Source organism: Haemaphysalis longicornis, unplaced genomic scaffold (genome assembly GCF_048455015.1).
Source record: "Haemaphysalis longicornis isolate Haplotype H1 unplaced genomic scaffold, Haemaphysalis longicornis Haplotype H1 scaffold_2, whole genome shotgun sequence".
NCBI classification, from domain to species: domain Eukaryota; kingdom Metazoa; phylum Arthropoda; class Arachnida; order Ixodida; family Ixodidae; genus Haemaphysalis; species Haemaphysalis longicornis.
Genome location: NW_027526295.1, coordinates 1,154,843 through 1,169,479, shown reverse-complemented (window position 1 = coordinate 1,169,479; position 14,637 = coordinate 1,154,843). Strand labels below are relative to the sequence as shown.

At 44.3% G+C, this 14,637-nt stretch overlaps 1 pseudogene; it reads left to right on the top strand.

Moving 5' to 3' along the window:
* Positions 1-312: 312 nt before the first annotated feature.
* The window catches only part of LOC144166936 (uncharacterized), a 98,948-nt pseudogene continuing 84,623 nt past the window's right edge, over positions 313-14,637 (top strand).

Below are 14,637 nucleotides of genomic sequence, written 5' to 3'. Positions count from 1 at the left end.
GATGCAGAACGCTAATCCGTTCCTGTACAGATCGGCACTTTCCTGCTGCTGATACCGGCGGGACGTGAAGGAGCGGGCTACTCGACGACAGCGTGGACAGCAAATCCAGACCACGATAAAGCCCGCCACGTGCCAAATGCTCCGGTTGGTCTGGATGGTCGGCCCTACAAGTTGGATCCCCTCGGTCCTGCGGTGTACTGCGCCGACGCAGCCTTCAGCGCCCCCGCGGTACCCCACTCAACATCGACAGCTTCAGACATAAATACGGCTCCCGAAACCACGGCGATCAATGGGCACGGCGGCACCGCAAGGATGCAGAACGCTAATCCGTTCCTGTATATTCTACAGATCGGCACTTTCCTGCTGCTGATACCGGCGGGACGTGAAGGAGCGGGCAACTCGACGACAGCGTGGACAGCAAATCCAGACCACGATAAAGCCCGCCACGTGCCAAATGCTCTGGTTGGTCTGGATGGTCGGCCCTACAAGCTGGATCCCCTCGGTCCTGCGGTGTACTGCGGCGACGCAGCCTTCAGCGCCCCCGCTGTACCCCACTCAACATCGACAGCTTCGGACATAAATACGGCTCCCGAAACCACGGCGATGAATGGGCACGGCGGCACCGCAAGGATGCAGAACGCTAATCCGTTCCTGTATAATCTACAGGTGAGAAAACGCTACGGCGAATGCACTAGGTCTGACTACCCCTGCTTGATTGTGCTGCCGTGCCCACGGTCGCTTTGTGAACCACTGTGTAACTTGGCGTTGTATTTGAAGGAACTGTTGTTGCTGGGAGGTGATATCGAGAGCAAACCCCGGTCCCGACTTAGCTCAAATTTCTCTACAACTGACGCAAATTGCTACCGACCTTAAAGAAATCAAAGAAGAACGACTAACGGCTATCGAGGCAAAACTAGAAGGTAGTGTCTATTATCCCGGCAACCGGGAGAATTGCCGTCAGAAATTTCTCACGGCAGCCGCCTCTCATTGACTAAGCACGCTATACGCGGAGATTTTACGGGATACATATTCCCTAAAATGCCACGCTCGCAGCTGTCCCTGTAGCGCTGTGGTATCCTACTTGGTTTTAAACAAGAAGGCTTAGGTTCGAGTCCCCCCTTTCATTGTTTTTTTTTAGCTTTCAGAATGTTTCGGTCATCGTAATTTTCTCAATACTTCTTTACCTTGGTTTTTAATATATCAAGAGATCGACGCACAGGACTTGTACAATGGGTTGAATTACGTTTAATATAGGTTGTGTTCTGTGTCGTTGGGCTGGGTTAGATTAGGTTTGTTGCAGTTGGTCTGGATTTGGGTAGGTTATGACGCGTTCGGTTAGGTCACGCTAGGTTCGGTGAGGTTGGGTTATGTTGTTACGTCACGTTGGGACGTAATATAATTCAGCAAGTTTTAGGCCAGCCAGCTTTTATGGAAACCGCCGTGAGAATTTCCCGGAGGTAATTCTCACGGCAGCCGTGAGATTAGACGCAGCCAAACTAGAAAGCTTGGCTGCCATGGATAAAAAAATAATGGATTGTACCACTGAAGTTTCCGCCTTACAAAAAACCGTGTCAGACTTAGAACTGAAGCTGGATGACTTAGAAAACCGGTCGCGAAGATCAAATTTGATTCTGTATGGCATTCCTGAAGATGAGCAAGAAAATGAGGAATCTTTAGAACAAGTAATAAATGACAATATTGCTAAAACTATTCTAGAAATTGAACCCGTTTCAATCGAAAGGATACACCGACTCGGAAAACCTAACCCGAATAAAACCAGGCCGATAATCCTCAAACTTCTTGATGATCGCGACAAAACAAAGATTTTCAAAAACTGCAACAAACTAAAGGGTTCTGAAATATCAATTAGCGAAGACTTTTCGCAGCGCGTACGCCTTATCAGACAAAAACTGTGGGACTCGGCCAAACCAAACAAGGAATCCGGACAGAAGGTGCACCTAGTTTATGACAAAATAAGTATAGATCGTACTCTTTACCGCTGGGACGATTCCATAAACGATAAAGTTTTAGTAAACCAGACATCAAATTCCTCACACGATAAAAAAAAACCATCAAAGCGCCGGACCGGCGACACGTGCTCGCAATCGCCAGAAATAAGATTTATAAATGTGAATTGTCGAAGCGTTGTGAATAAATTAGAATCTCTTGAATGCCTACTCCTCGACATCGAGCCTGACTTCGCTGCAAAGACAGAAACTTGGTTAAATAATGACATTGTAGATAGTGAACTAACACCCCCAAACTACAACATAATACGAAAGGACAGACCGACACGAGGCGGTGGTGTAGCCTTACTGATAAAACGTGGAATACCGTTCACGGCTCTGCCAGATGTCGAGGGTGTTGAAGCAGTATTTTCGAAGCTAATATTTGGCCCTCATACCATAATTGTAGGATGCTGCTATCACAGTCCTAGCTCTGGCGAAGATACCCTGCAATCCCTTTACAACTATATTGAACGAAATATACAGAACACGAGATTCATTTTGCTGGGTGATTTTAACCTTCCCGATATCGACTGGCAGTCTATGAATTTCCATTCCGCATGCTCAGAGGTTATCATCGACACAATGCTGCGCTTTAATCTTCACCAAGTTATAGATCAACCGACACGTGTTCAGGGACCAACTTCAAATATTCTTGATCTTATATTCGTAAGTAACCACTTCCCAACCGATAAAACTAAAGTAGAAATAATGGATGGCATATCAGATCACAAGCTTGCATTGTGCACTGTACCCTTCCAAGAAAAAAAGGAACCGTCAAACGTGAAAACTACATACCCAGATTTTAATTCTGCTGACGATACCAGCATAGTTAACCACCTAATTCTCAAGTTTTCTCCCTTCGAAGTGCTGTCAAACGATAGTTCCACGACCATCGAAATATTATGGCATGAATTAAAAACAATTATTCATGAGTGCATTATTGATTATGTACCTACTCGAGTAAAAAAATTAAGAAACACAACCCGTGGATTACGCGCGAGGCAATCCACGGAAAACGCAAAGTAAAGCGAACAAGAAAGAGACTTAAGCAGAAACCAGGAGCAGTAAATGAACTTAACTCTGCACTGAAGGATTTAAAAAGGAAAGTAAAATCAGCTAAGAACAATTATTTTAATAAAACAGTACCTAACTTTCTAAAAAGTTCCCCTAGCAAATTTTGGAACTACCTCAAACCAGCAAAAAATAATAGGATCAACACACCCCTGGAAGAAGACAACCCGATCAATGCCAACACTCTGAACAGCTACTTTCAATCGGTATTCACTGTAGATGACGGAAACATTCCGGCCATCGACACTAGCGTGAAAGCTACCCTAGAATCTATCATCGTAACTGAGACGGGAGTGCTTAACTTATTGCTAAACTTGGACACGAATAAAGGAGCAGGCCCCGATAACATTCCCAACATTTTTCTTGTCAGATATGCGGAATTACTGGCTAAGTATCTATGCCTCATATATAACAAATCACTGTTAACGTGTTCGCTACCCGAGGATTGGAAAAAGGCAAAAGTAATTCCTGTGCATAAGGGAGGGCGCAAAAATGATATTGCTAGTTTTAGACCAATCTCTTTAACTTGTACAATTTGTAAAATCCTGGAGCATATCATCCTTAAACACATAACCGTTTACCTATAAGAACGGCGTATATTATCTCCCTATCAGCATGGCTTTCGTCGAGGTCTATCAGCCATAACTCAATTACTATAATTAACACATGAGGTAGCCTATAATATTGACAATCAAAAGCAAACAGACCTGATTTTCTTAGATTTTGCGAAAGCCTTTGATAAAGTATCACACAAGAAACTACTAAAAAAACTCGAAGTAGCACTAGGAAATTAAACCGTTATTAAATGGATCGATAATTATTTGACTAACCGTTCTCAATACGTGGAATTTAACAAAAAGACTTCAGATGTTACCCCCGTCACATCTGGAGTCCCGCAAGGCTGCGTCCTGGCTCCCGTTTTGTTTCTTCTTTATATTAATGATCTGCCTACGAACCTTAATGTGAAAGTCAAACTGTTTGCAGACGATTGCGTACTGTATCGTGAAATAAACTCCCCCGACGACCACGCAGCTTTAAATACAGCTTTAAAAGACGTTTCCCGCTGGTGTCGTAAATGGCAAATGTCCCTGAATATAAACAAGTGTACCATTTTGTCGGTAAGCCGAAAAAAAACAAGATCAAATTTCTATTACACTATTGACAACATTCCCATAGCTAGAGTAAATCAGCATAAATATCTTGGAGTAATTATAACTGCAGAACTAAGATGGGATTCTCACATAAATTATGTAACTTCAGCTGCCTTGCGGCGCTTGTTCACACTTAAATATCGGCTCCACCAGGCGCCGCCTCTGAAGCACCTGGCATACACTTCGCTTGTACGATCATTACTAGAATATGGTAATATCATTTGGTCACCGTTCACTAAACAACAAATAACTAAACTCGAAGGAATACAAAGAAAAGCAGCTAGGTTCATATACAATCGGTACAGACTTGCAGATTCACCAACCGAACTACTAAAAAATGCTGGTTTACTTACCATAAGGAATCGAACGCGATTGGCACGTGCAAAATTTATGCATCAGCTGATTCACGGTCATTTCAACATTGATTTATCTGCCTACATCACGTTTGATCAAAGTAGAACGACACGCCTAAAACATTCAATGAGACTAAACGAATATTCATTTAACACAAATTGCTTTAAGTACTCTTTTTTTCCGTTAGCAATTACTGAATGGAATCAACTAGATCCGAATATCTCGAGCAGTACCCAGTTAGATAAATTTTTAACACTGGTTGAAAACGAACTTACCAAAATGCAAGGGGAAACAGTTAGGTGATATTCGTTTTGTGTATTTGTGTGTATATTTTACCCCGCTGATTAGGTACTCTTAAGTTACGCTTAAGATGAAATACCCTTCAGTATTGTACGTTGCACTTAAAAAATTATTCCTGAGCTCCAATACTCTGTTTTCAGATGATGTTTTTTATGTACTTATATTACACTTCTCTTACTGAATTCTTTACCCATGCTGTACATTTGCTTATCATTGTTTGCGTTACATTTATCAATAGTTCATACAATTTTCCAGTATGTGAATTTGCTTTGTACTTGCACATTATTAGTAACCCACATGTGTGAATCCTGTTCCGATTTTGTTTTGTTAAACCGATTCTGTTACTAGATTTCAATTGTTAATGTTTGTGTCTTATTGTACACCTACTCTGTAACTTTATGTCTCAAGCCCTTCCTGCGAAAATCCCTCATGGGATTGGCAGTATGTTTAAATAAATAAAAATAAATAAAATTTCTCCACTTTTTTGATTTTCTCGACACAGTGCCGCTCTAGAATACCCGTTAAGTGACAAAGAAAACTGTCGTTGCGTATCAATGTTCACTTCATTTAAAACAAGTACATCGACAGCAATCTTTCTTTCATTCAGATGCGCGCATAACTGATCCCAGTTTTTAGTAATACTTCGGATAATAATGTGCAAAATGGTGACGTCTAGTTGAAGGGAGTCCTCAACCATTACTGATTGGAGACAGTCCTTCCATTCGCAAAATGAATCAAAAGAGGTAATTAAACAAGTTTTGCAGGATTGTTTTCAGTGTTGATTCTGATTCCAGTCGCTCCCTCAATTTCCCGAGCGAAAATTTTGCCGTTGCTCATCCACACGAACTTGCATTTTTTTGCTTGCCAACTTGACGGCATTGCCAGAACAGCTGTTTTTGCGCTGTTGTCAAGTTTTCTTTTATGGAGATTTTTTGTTCCTGATGGCCGAACAATGATAGCTATAATCTTATCTTGCTTCACATTGAGCCTGTGTATCGCTTCGACAGTTTGCTTTTCGCGTGGTTTGCTTTTCCCGTGCCTTTATTTAAAGCTTACGGCTAAGATCTACAAGAACCTGGTGTAAATCCTTTTCTGGCAGCTGGGCTACACCACGTATCTCAACGTTCTTTCGCCTAGAATAGTGCTCAACATTGTTGACGGTAGCCTATAGCTGCGTTATTTCCGCGTCTTTTCCCACAAGCTTCCTGGAAAGTTCGGCTGACTCCTTGTTTAAACAGTCAATTTGCTTTTCATGCTCGGCGTTCTTCACCAGACGTTCGTCATACTTAGAGGCTAAGAGTTCCATTGACTTTTCAATAGCCTCCGTAGTTATACATTGCCTATCGACTTTCTTTTCCAAACATTCTACTTTACTTAAAGCTGTTGCTATCATCTTGCTCATTTCAGATATCTGCTTACTCAAGTCACAAACACCGCTGTCTTAGCTTGCTTAGCGTTCTCTTCATCGGTTCCTTCGGATTCAAATGAGGCCTCTAACTCTCCATTTGTACATCCTTCGCATTTCCAACCACGAACAGCGGTTGAAGCCATGGTTTTTAGCCTCTTTTTGGTAACACCTGAACATTTTCCAGCATAAAACCACTTCTTGCACAACGTACAAACAAGATGCTGCGCATCATTTTCGAAACCTTTGGAACATGACAAACACTTTTCCGACAACATATTTAACAGCAAAACAGTGCAGTCCAGTGGATCATAGAATCGGGGCTATAAAATTATCACAGACTTTCCTTACCTGGAAACAAAAAAAGAACAGTTACAGCTCCGTTCGGTGCTCCACCTGACTGCGAAAGTGGCGATTCCTTGAGTTGCTTTTGTAGCTTCCCGGCCAAGACGTCACACCGCCTCGTGCACTAACGCTGCTGCTATCTTTCGTTTCTGCAGGCCGGTGTTCATGCTGTACAGACCGTTGCTTGACACCTACTTTGAACCCGGTTCGAAGGCAGGGATGGACGATCAGCAGGAAAATAGGCAGCAAGGTGATGACGGTAGGCCAGCCGGACGGCAGGCTAGAAACAAAAAAGAAGAGTCTCAGCTCCATTCGGTGCTCCACGAACTTTGACATTTTGCACATAATGGATCAAGGAACACCACTTTTTCACCACATTACGCGCAACAAATTCCGTAAAGCTGCGCCTAACTTCGCACAAAACACTCACAATGTTGTTCACAACATTGTGAAAGCTAGATTAATTCGGTTGGCAGCCTGAATAAACTGGTTGGCACTTGGAATAAATTCGCTGGCATCTGGATTAAATTATATGGCGTTTGCATTAAATTAGATTGCATTTGTATTAAAAATTGGCTGGCGCCTGGAATAAATTGTATGGCAATTGGAATAAATTGAGCGAAAAAACCTGTAGCCTTTGGTAACTCACTCAGTTCCATCCCAGGCACGAAAGGCAATTTTGACCGAAAAAACACAAGAAATAGTAAAAAACACACATTTCACGCTACAATGACGTAATAAGTGCCAGGAATGACGTAATGACAATAAAATTATAGCGATACCTAGACAACCACAAGAACAAGACAAGCAAACGGGATCAGCGCTTCTCCCGTCGTCTTACTCTTGTCGTTGTCTTTGTCACGCTGTAATTTTATCGCCATTTTTCACCAGCTCGCCCTACAACGTGCTTAACAGGAGTGACGTAATATGGGCCAGCCTAAAAGCATAGTTATCAGATGTTAACCGTACGATAGCATTCATGTGATGCGATAAACAGGAGTAGAGGTCCCGCTTGGCGGTGGCTTGGGGTGACAGCCGCCAATCGCACGAAGACTTTGTCGGTGGCTGGGGAGTCGCCACTGCTTAACGTGTTATCCTTCATATCTCGCTCGAATGTGTGCAATTTGCGATAAAAATTGACAAAATTGATACTTCTGTTATTGGAATGAAGCAGTACTTTTAGTGAACTTTGTGTTTTGTCTTCATGGCGCTTTTAAGGGGGACTCATTTCTTAACGTTTCTATGGGACTTACTGCTTCGTGCCCACGTGCCCCAATACGGAAAGGTTTACAAATACAGTATATCCCGTTTATAATGAACACATCAAGAGACAGAAATCACTTGGTCATATCCGTTTTTTGCTAAATGAGAACATAAAATATGTGTACAAATTGATTTGATTGATTGTAGGGTTTAACGCGCCAACGCAACGCAGGCGATGAGGCGCGCCGTAGTGGAGGGCTACGGATCAATTTTGACCACCTGGGAATCTTTAACGTACGCCGAAATCTCGCACACAAAGGCGTTTTTGCTTCTCGCCTCCATCAGAAAAGTGGCCGCCACGGCCGGGAATCGAACCCGCGAACTTGTGCTCAGCCGAGCAACGCCTTAGCCACTGATGTGTACAAATTGTAACTGGAAACTAAGATTTGTCCTTTATACCCGGGATTTCTTTACAACTAGGTTCGCTATAAGGGAAATATACTGTAAATACAAATGTTCACAACGGCGTCTCTTGCTTAATTTTTAAATGTGTGACTTATCTAATGAAATAATCTGACAATAGTCTCACTTCCTATACCGCTCGCCCCATCTAGGGAAAACTAAATAAACCGACATGTGTTTCTTGTCTATCTTTAGTTTCATAAAAGAAGGGATATCTTTCTAAAAGAGGCCAACTACGCCATGAGGAGCATTTCTGTGGATCTGTAAACCTTTTCGTCTTGGTGCACGATGCGGTTTAATCCCGTGGGTCACGAATTAGTAAGTCCCATAGACATGCGAGCGTCCCCCTTAAACGGCATTGAACAACCGCCCAGTATCGCTACGTGAGCAGACACGAAGGCCGCATGATCTGGATCGTAACACCGAAAAATATTGATGGGTGGCCGCTATAGTCTTACAGTAATACTTAGTGGTATGATTTATCCCTCTTCCAAATGACTCTAAACTTTTGGCAAAGCGCTGCACTACCCTCCCTCCTGCAGAGTCTAAGGACGTGGGTTGCATTCCCGGCCACGGCGCCGCTTTTGCTGATGGAGGCGAAAAGCGAAAACGCCCGTGTGTTCCAGATTTCGGCGCACGTTAAATATCCCAAAGTGGTCAAAATTAACCCGGAGCTGCCTGCTAGGGCGCGCCTAGTACGAGCCCCCTGCAGTACGAGCCCCCTGTTAATCAGTCAAGCAAACACCACCCCTGGTTCGCTCCGCCTCTCGTAGACTAGTGCGAGCCCCCTTCTCCCGAGTGGCTGATCCCGCGTTGACACGAACGACCGCGGCAACGATGATACGTTTTGTGCATTGAAATCCACGTGAAAGCCTGGAACCGTGCACTGTCAAATCTATCTCATAGCGCCTGTACGTAGAATCAGTAAGAAAATACATCCCCAATCTACTATTCTGCCCATGCACAGAAAACAAAGATATTTCTCACCGTTAACAATCGCGCCGCCACCGTTATCACTCCGCCCCGGTGTTATTTATATATAACTACGGTGTTGATTTATTTAGCTGCTGCTGTGACGAAATAACACCGTCGTTTTAACACCCGACATTGCGTTATTAACGATGTATGCGATATTTCGCGGTCAGGAGCGTTGCCGCTGTCACAAAATGACACCGTCGTTCTAACACACGGCATTGCGTTCTTAACGATGTATTGGGAAGTTCACGGTCAAGGGCGCGATTTCTCTGGTCATGGCAAAGACCTTCACCGCGACGTAGCCACAGTTGATCATTTGCGCATATCGATTGTAAACCACAAATTAACAGTACACACTCTGTCGACTGCATGAATGTTTAAATATTTTCGCTGTGCGACGTCACGTCAAGCATGAATCAGAACTACTTTTAGGCATATCTTTACGCCATTCGCTGTTTAATTCTGTGTTTGCCTGATTCTGCCAATAAAAAGCTTCGCTGTCAGCATTAAACCTTAATAAAGTTTATTAAGTTTTTTTTATACCTTTGCGAATTTCAGACCAGTATAGCGATTGATTAATTTATTCAGCATTGTTTTTCAGCCGCAAGAGTTGCTGAGAATCCGTAGGAACATTATTTTAAAATGCTAACGTACAGGCGCTCCGGTGAGAGAATTTAGGATGCTGTAGACTCCACCGTTCCGGTGATGGCGCAACTCCAACTTCACAATGCCTTTGTATACATGATGCACAAACTCAGCACCTTAGAACAGTTGGCACCACATAGCGAAGCACGGCAAAATCAATTACCTCTCAAGGGCACAAGGGCATGTATCTATACCTCACGTTAATTAAGAGAGCCCTCGGGAAACCTTCTGGGTGGTCAAAAGTATCTCACACTGACACTACTCCACCGCGTGTGATCGCACAGCCTGAGGGCAATAAATCAAACGTATATAATGCTCTGGGATTTTTCTGAAATTCTGCCGGCCGACAGCGTTACAAAAACTCGCGCAGGAGGCGTCATGCCAACTCTTACTTGTTTTTTTTGTGTCATAATTGGAAAATAGACACGACGGAATGTTTTGGACACGCACATTGGCGGGCGTCACATTGTTCCGAATTATTCGTGACGGCTACTAAGGATTTCCTAAAGTTGTGTCTCTTGCCTTATGCGAGACACCGCGGTGCTCAGGCAGCCTGTTCTCACCCTCTTTTAAACAGGGCACCGATGTAAACTTCGTCATACATCTTCCACGTAGCTTCAGTAGGAAAAACGGCTTCATTTTTTAACGTGTCAAAACCCGACCCTAGCGCGTTCCCTCGCGGTCGGCTTCGCCGCATTGCTTGCTCCTCGCGTGAACTTGCTTGACGAGACGTCGGCTTGTGAGACCTGCCTCCTTGCCGAAGGAGCGTCTTGTGGCCGGCGAAATCTCACGGGACGCAAGCTGCTGAGGTTGGAAATAAAGAAGCGAAGCGACTAGACGCGCCTCGCGACCTCTTTCCTTTGAGGATCTGGCACGGAGAATGCGACAATGCCTGCCATCGGCATCTAAGCGAGGCAAACGCGAGCGCGGTTAGGCGCCCGGGTTATGACTTGTCGCGGTGAGTCGAACCTCTCGTTGCCCTCAAATTGCCCGGGTGAGGAACCAGATCCTTGCCGTCAACCAGAGCGCCCGAGTGCTCTTTGTGTGTTCATTATTCAGTAAAAAATGTCAATAAGCGAAATTACTTGTCGCTTGCTTTGTTCAGCCGAGTTACGGCCCGCCGCGGCTGGCGCGGTGCAGCGCGCAGTCGCGGGGTGGGAGATAGCTTGCTAGCTGGGAGAAACGTGAAGACAAAAGCTGATTAGGACCTCTCGCCACCGCCTTTGGTATTGCCTGCGATGTAGTTACCGTATTATACCACTCTGAACACACAAGCGAGGAATGCTATGCGCCTGAGATGCCACAATTATTTCTTCACCTGGTCACCTAAAGGCTCGGCTGTGCTCGTACTTGGCTTTGCCGTGTGCTCTCACTGTACAATATTCGTAAGTGGAAGCCGCACTCGTGCATGGGTTGCCGCTTGCGGTAGTTTTGGGGACGATTTTGGTCGGTTGTAGCCGTGTAACACCGCCATTGACGTTGCCGCTGCTGTTCATTATGCCGATCTTAAGGGACGCGTTTACTAATGCCAAGCTTTCTATGCCTCATTGATGGCATTCGGGGTCGTGCCAAAACGCACTGCAGGAAAGCCTACTTTACACAATGAGTTTCACAAAATGATGCATACGATAAGCGAAGGCACAAGAAGCGCCTCAAGAAAAAAACGCTTCGCAAAGTCGGAATCGAGCCTGGGCCCTTCGTGTTATGAGGCCGACGTCTATCCGATCGCACCATTCCCACACGGTCACGGCAGATTGGATATAAGGCAAAGCTTTCTTGGGCTCACTGATGGCGTCCGGTCCCCAAAGCTCTGTGAACTCCTACAACCTCAGCGACAGCGGACAAATTCCCCTCGAGAAAGCTGGGCATTTCAACCATCATTGTCGTTAGACGAAGGGGCGTTTGAATTTTTGTGGGTACGTCGTTTTACAATATGCATGCCGTATACGTTTTTCTGCCCTTTCAGATCCAGTCAATTCCAACAAATGCTGTATGGCATAATCCAAGATCAATGCAAAGGCAGTGCGTCAGCTTCATTTAGGGAGACACTGTTAAAAAAGCCATGGTTACTAAATACACATTTGGTTGATTAGAACGACTGTTTTATCCCGATAACAATGATACCAGTTTTGTCGCAAACTTGGAACAAACAATGGCGATATTAAAGAAAACAACTGAAGCAGTGGAGACTGCCTAGTCACTTTACAACAACTTTTACATGACGTGAAAGACGTTTACTTGTGCCAATGGTGACCACCGAACTAACCCATCGCTAAGAAACATGAACAGATGATCGTAATGTGGCATCTTGTTCCGTTTTATCGCGTCACTTTAATGCTAACGTGCTGTACGGGAATTTATATATTTAGTGCCTGCCTGTATGACGACATTCCTTTTCATAGTAAAAGGGATAGCTGGCGCTCTTTCGTAACTTCTATCAATTAATACACAGATGCAGGCAAAGTATGGAACAGAATTAAAAAGTTTAATGCACGGAAAACACACACCCTAGCTTTGGTCAACAGTATACAGGTGACACCCTAGACGCCCAGGCAAACACACTTGCGAAATATGTTTCATATGTATCGAGTTGTGCTCATTACACGAATGCTTTCTTAAGACACAAAACATCTTTGGAGAAAAAAACTGATTCGTGATAACAAAAGATCTGACGAAGGACACAACACCGAATTTTCCATAACATAGCTTTTGGTCGCCTTGGGAACATCTAAGGCTTCAGCGCCTGGGGCGGATAGCATATCATACACAATAATTCAGAATCTGCGCCCAGAAACTCTCCAAACACTCTTGCACTTATTTAAAAAATATGGGCGGCGGGATACTTTCCAAACACTTGGAGAGAAGCAGTTGTAGTTGCCGTAATAAAGGGACCCAGAAAAGCTTTGTGAAGGTGGCAATCAAATGCATTCAGGTGGTAGAACACATAACGGGGGATTTTTGAGCCAAGTGTGAGCCCCATACGTTGTACGGATAATTTGTAAACAATTTTTGAAGATCGCCTTTCTGAGCCGATGAGCGTGAAGGCCGCAGCGAGCCGACCGCGGCTGACGCAACGGCGAGGCGTCCCCCTGATTCGGCCGATCGTGGGCCGCCGACAACGTCACTGCCATTGGCTTCCGGCTGCTCTTCCTCCTTCCTTCGCGATCCTGAGGCAAAGGCGGGTCCGCAGCGATTGACGCGTGCCTAGGCGCAGGAATGTAGGTAGCGGAGAACGGAACTCGAGCGTTGCGATGTCACATGGCTATTCCCAGTGTTTCCAGCTGCTTTGAAAGAAGCAGAGAGGGAGGAGGAATCGCTCGGCAAGGGGGGAGATGTGCACTAAATTGCTTCTAGCGCAGCTAATACTGAATGTAGAGCAATAATTCCAACGAATTGCATCGCTATATTGGTACTACGCGACAATACAGGCCTTTTGTAATTTTTACAAAAGGCTTTTCTGGGTCCCTTTAAACCAGGGGAAAGATGCCTCACTACCTGCCAGTTACCGACCAGTAGCTCTGAAAAGTTTCCTAGGAAAGGTTCTTGAAAAAATGGTAAATAAGAGGCCAATGCATATCCTTGAATATAACGGCATCCTGGACGCAGCTGTAGGACTGTCCAGGATGCCATTATATTTAAGGAAATGCATTAGCCTTTTATTTACCATTTTTTCAAAAACCTTTCCTAGGCAACTTGTCAGAGCTATTGGTCGGTAACTGGCAGGTAGTGAGGCATCTTTCCCCTGGTTTAATACGGCAACTACAACTGCTTCTCTCTGGTTTCCGAGCAGGTGGAAGCACAACTGGCCAGCTAGTTGCCTTTGAGTCATATGTCAAAGATGCTTGTATCCACAAACAGCACTGTCTTTCTGTTTTCTTTGACTTAGAAAGAGCATACGACACAACTTGGCGTCACGGCATACTGCTTGATCTCAAGGCATTCTGTGTCTCTGGACATATGCTAAACACTATTCGAGGATATATTTCGGAGGGAACATTTAGGGTAAGACTAGGGACAGTGGTATCAAGAACATACATACAAGAAAATGGTGTTCCCCAGGGTGGAGTATTAAGCTGTACTCTGTTTGTAATTAAAATGAATTCACTTGGCAAGTCGTTTCCACCCTCAATCTCTTACTCAATATATGTTGACGACGTTCAGATTAGCTTTATATCATGTAATCAGTCCATATGTGAAAGGCAGATATAGTTAGGCGTGAAAAGGCTTGCAAAATGGACGGAAGAAAATGGTTTTCAATTGAATCCTCACAACAGTACACGTGTTTCATTCACAAGACAGCGTGGAATTTGTCCAGAACCCGATGTCACACTGAACGGAGAACGGATTTCTGTCAAGAAAGAACATAAGTTTTTAGGTGTTGTACTTGACGGGAAACTATCGTGCGTACAGCACTTAAGAAACTCGAAAAAAAACGCCTAAACACCTTTAACATTTTAAAAGTGTTGTCACATCAGTCTTATGGTGCTGATAAAGACTGCCTTCTACGTCTCTTTGTGAGTTTAGTTAGGTCACGTATAGACTATGGAAGCGTAACATACGGGTCCGCGTCTAAAACTGCCTTAAAAATGTTAGACCCAGTACTACATTTGGGCCTTCGCCTTGCCTCTGCAGCCTTCAGGACAAGTCCAATCCAGAGTCTTTATGTAGAATGCGACCACTGGTGCCTAGAGCACCAGCGTGCTTATACAGCACTCCT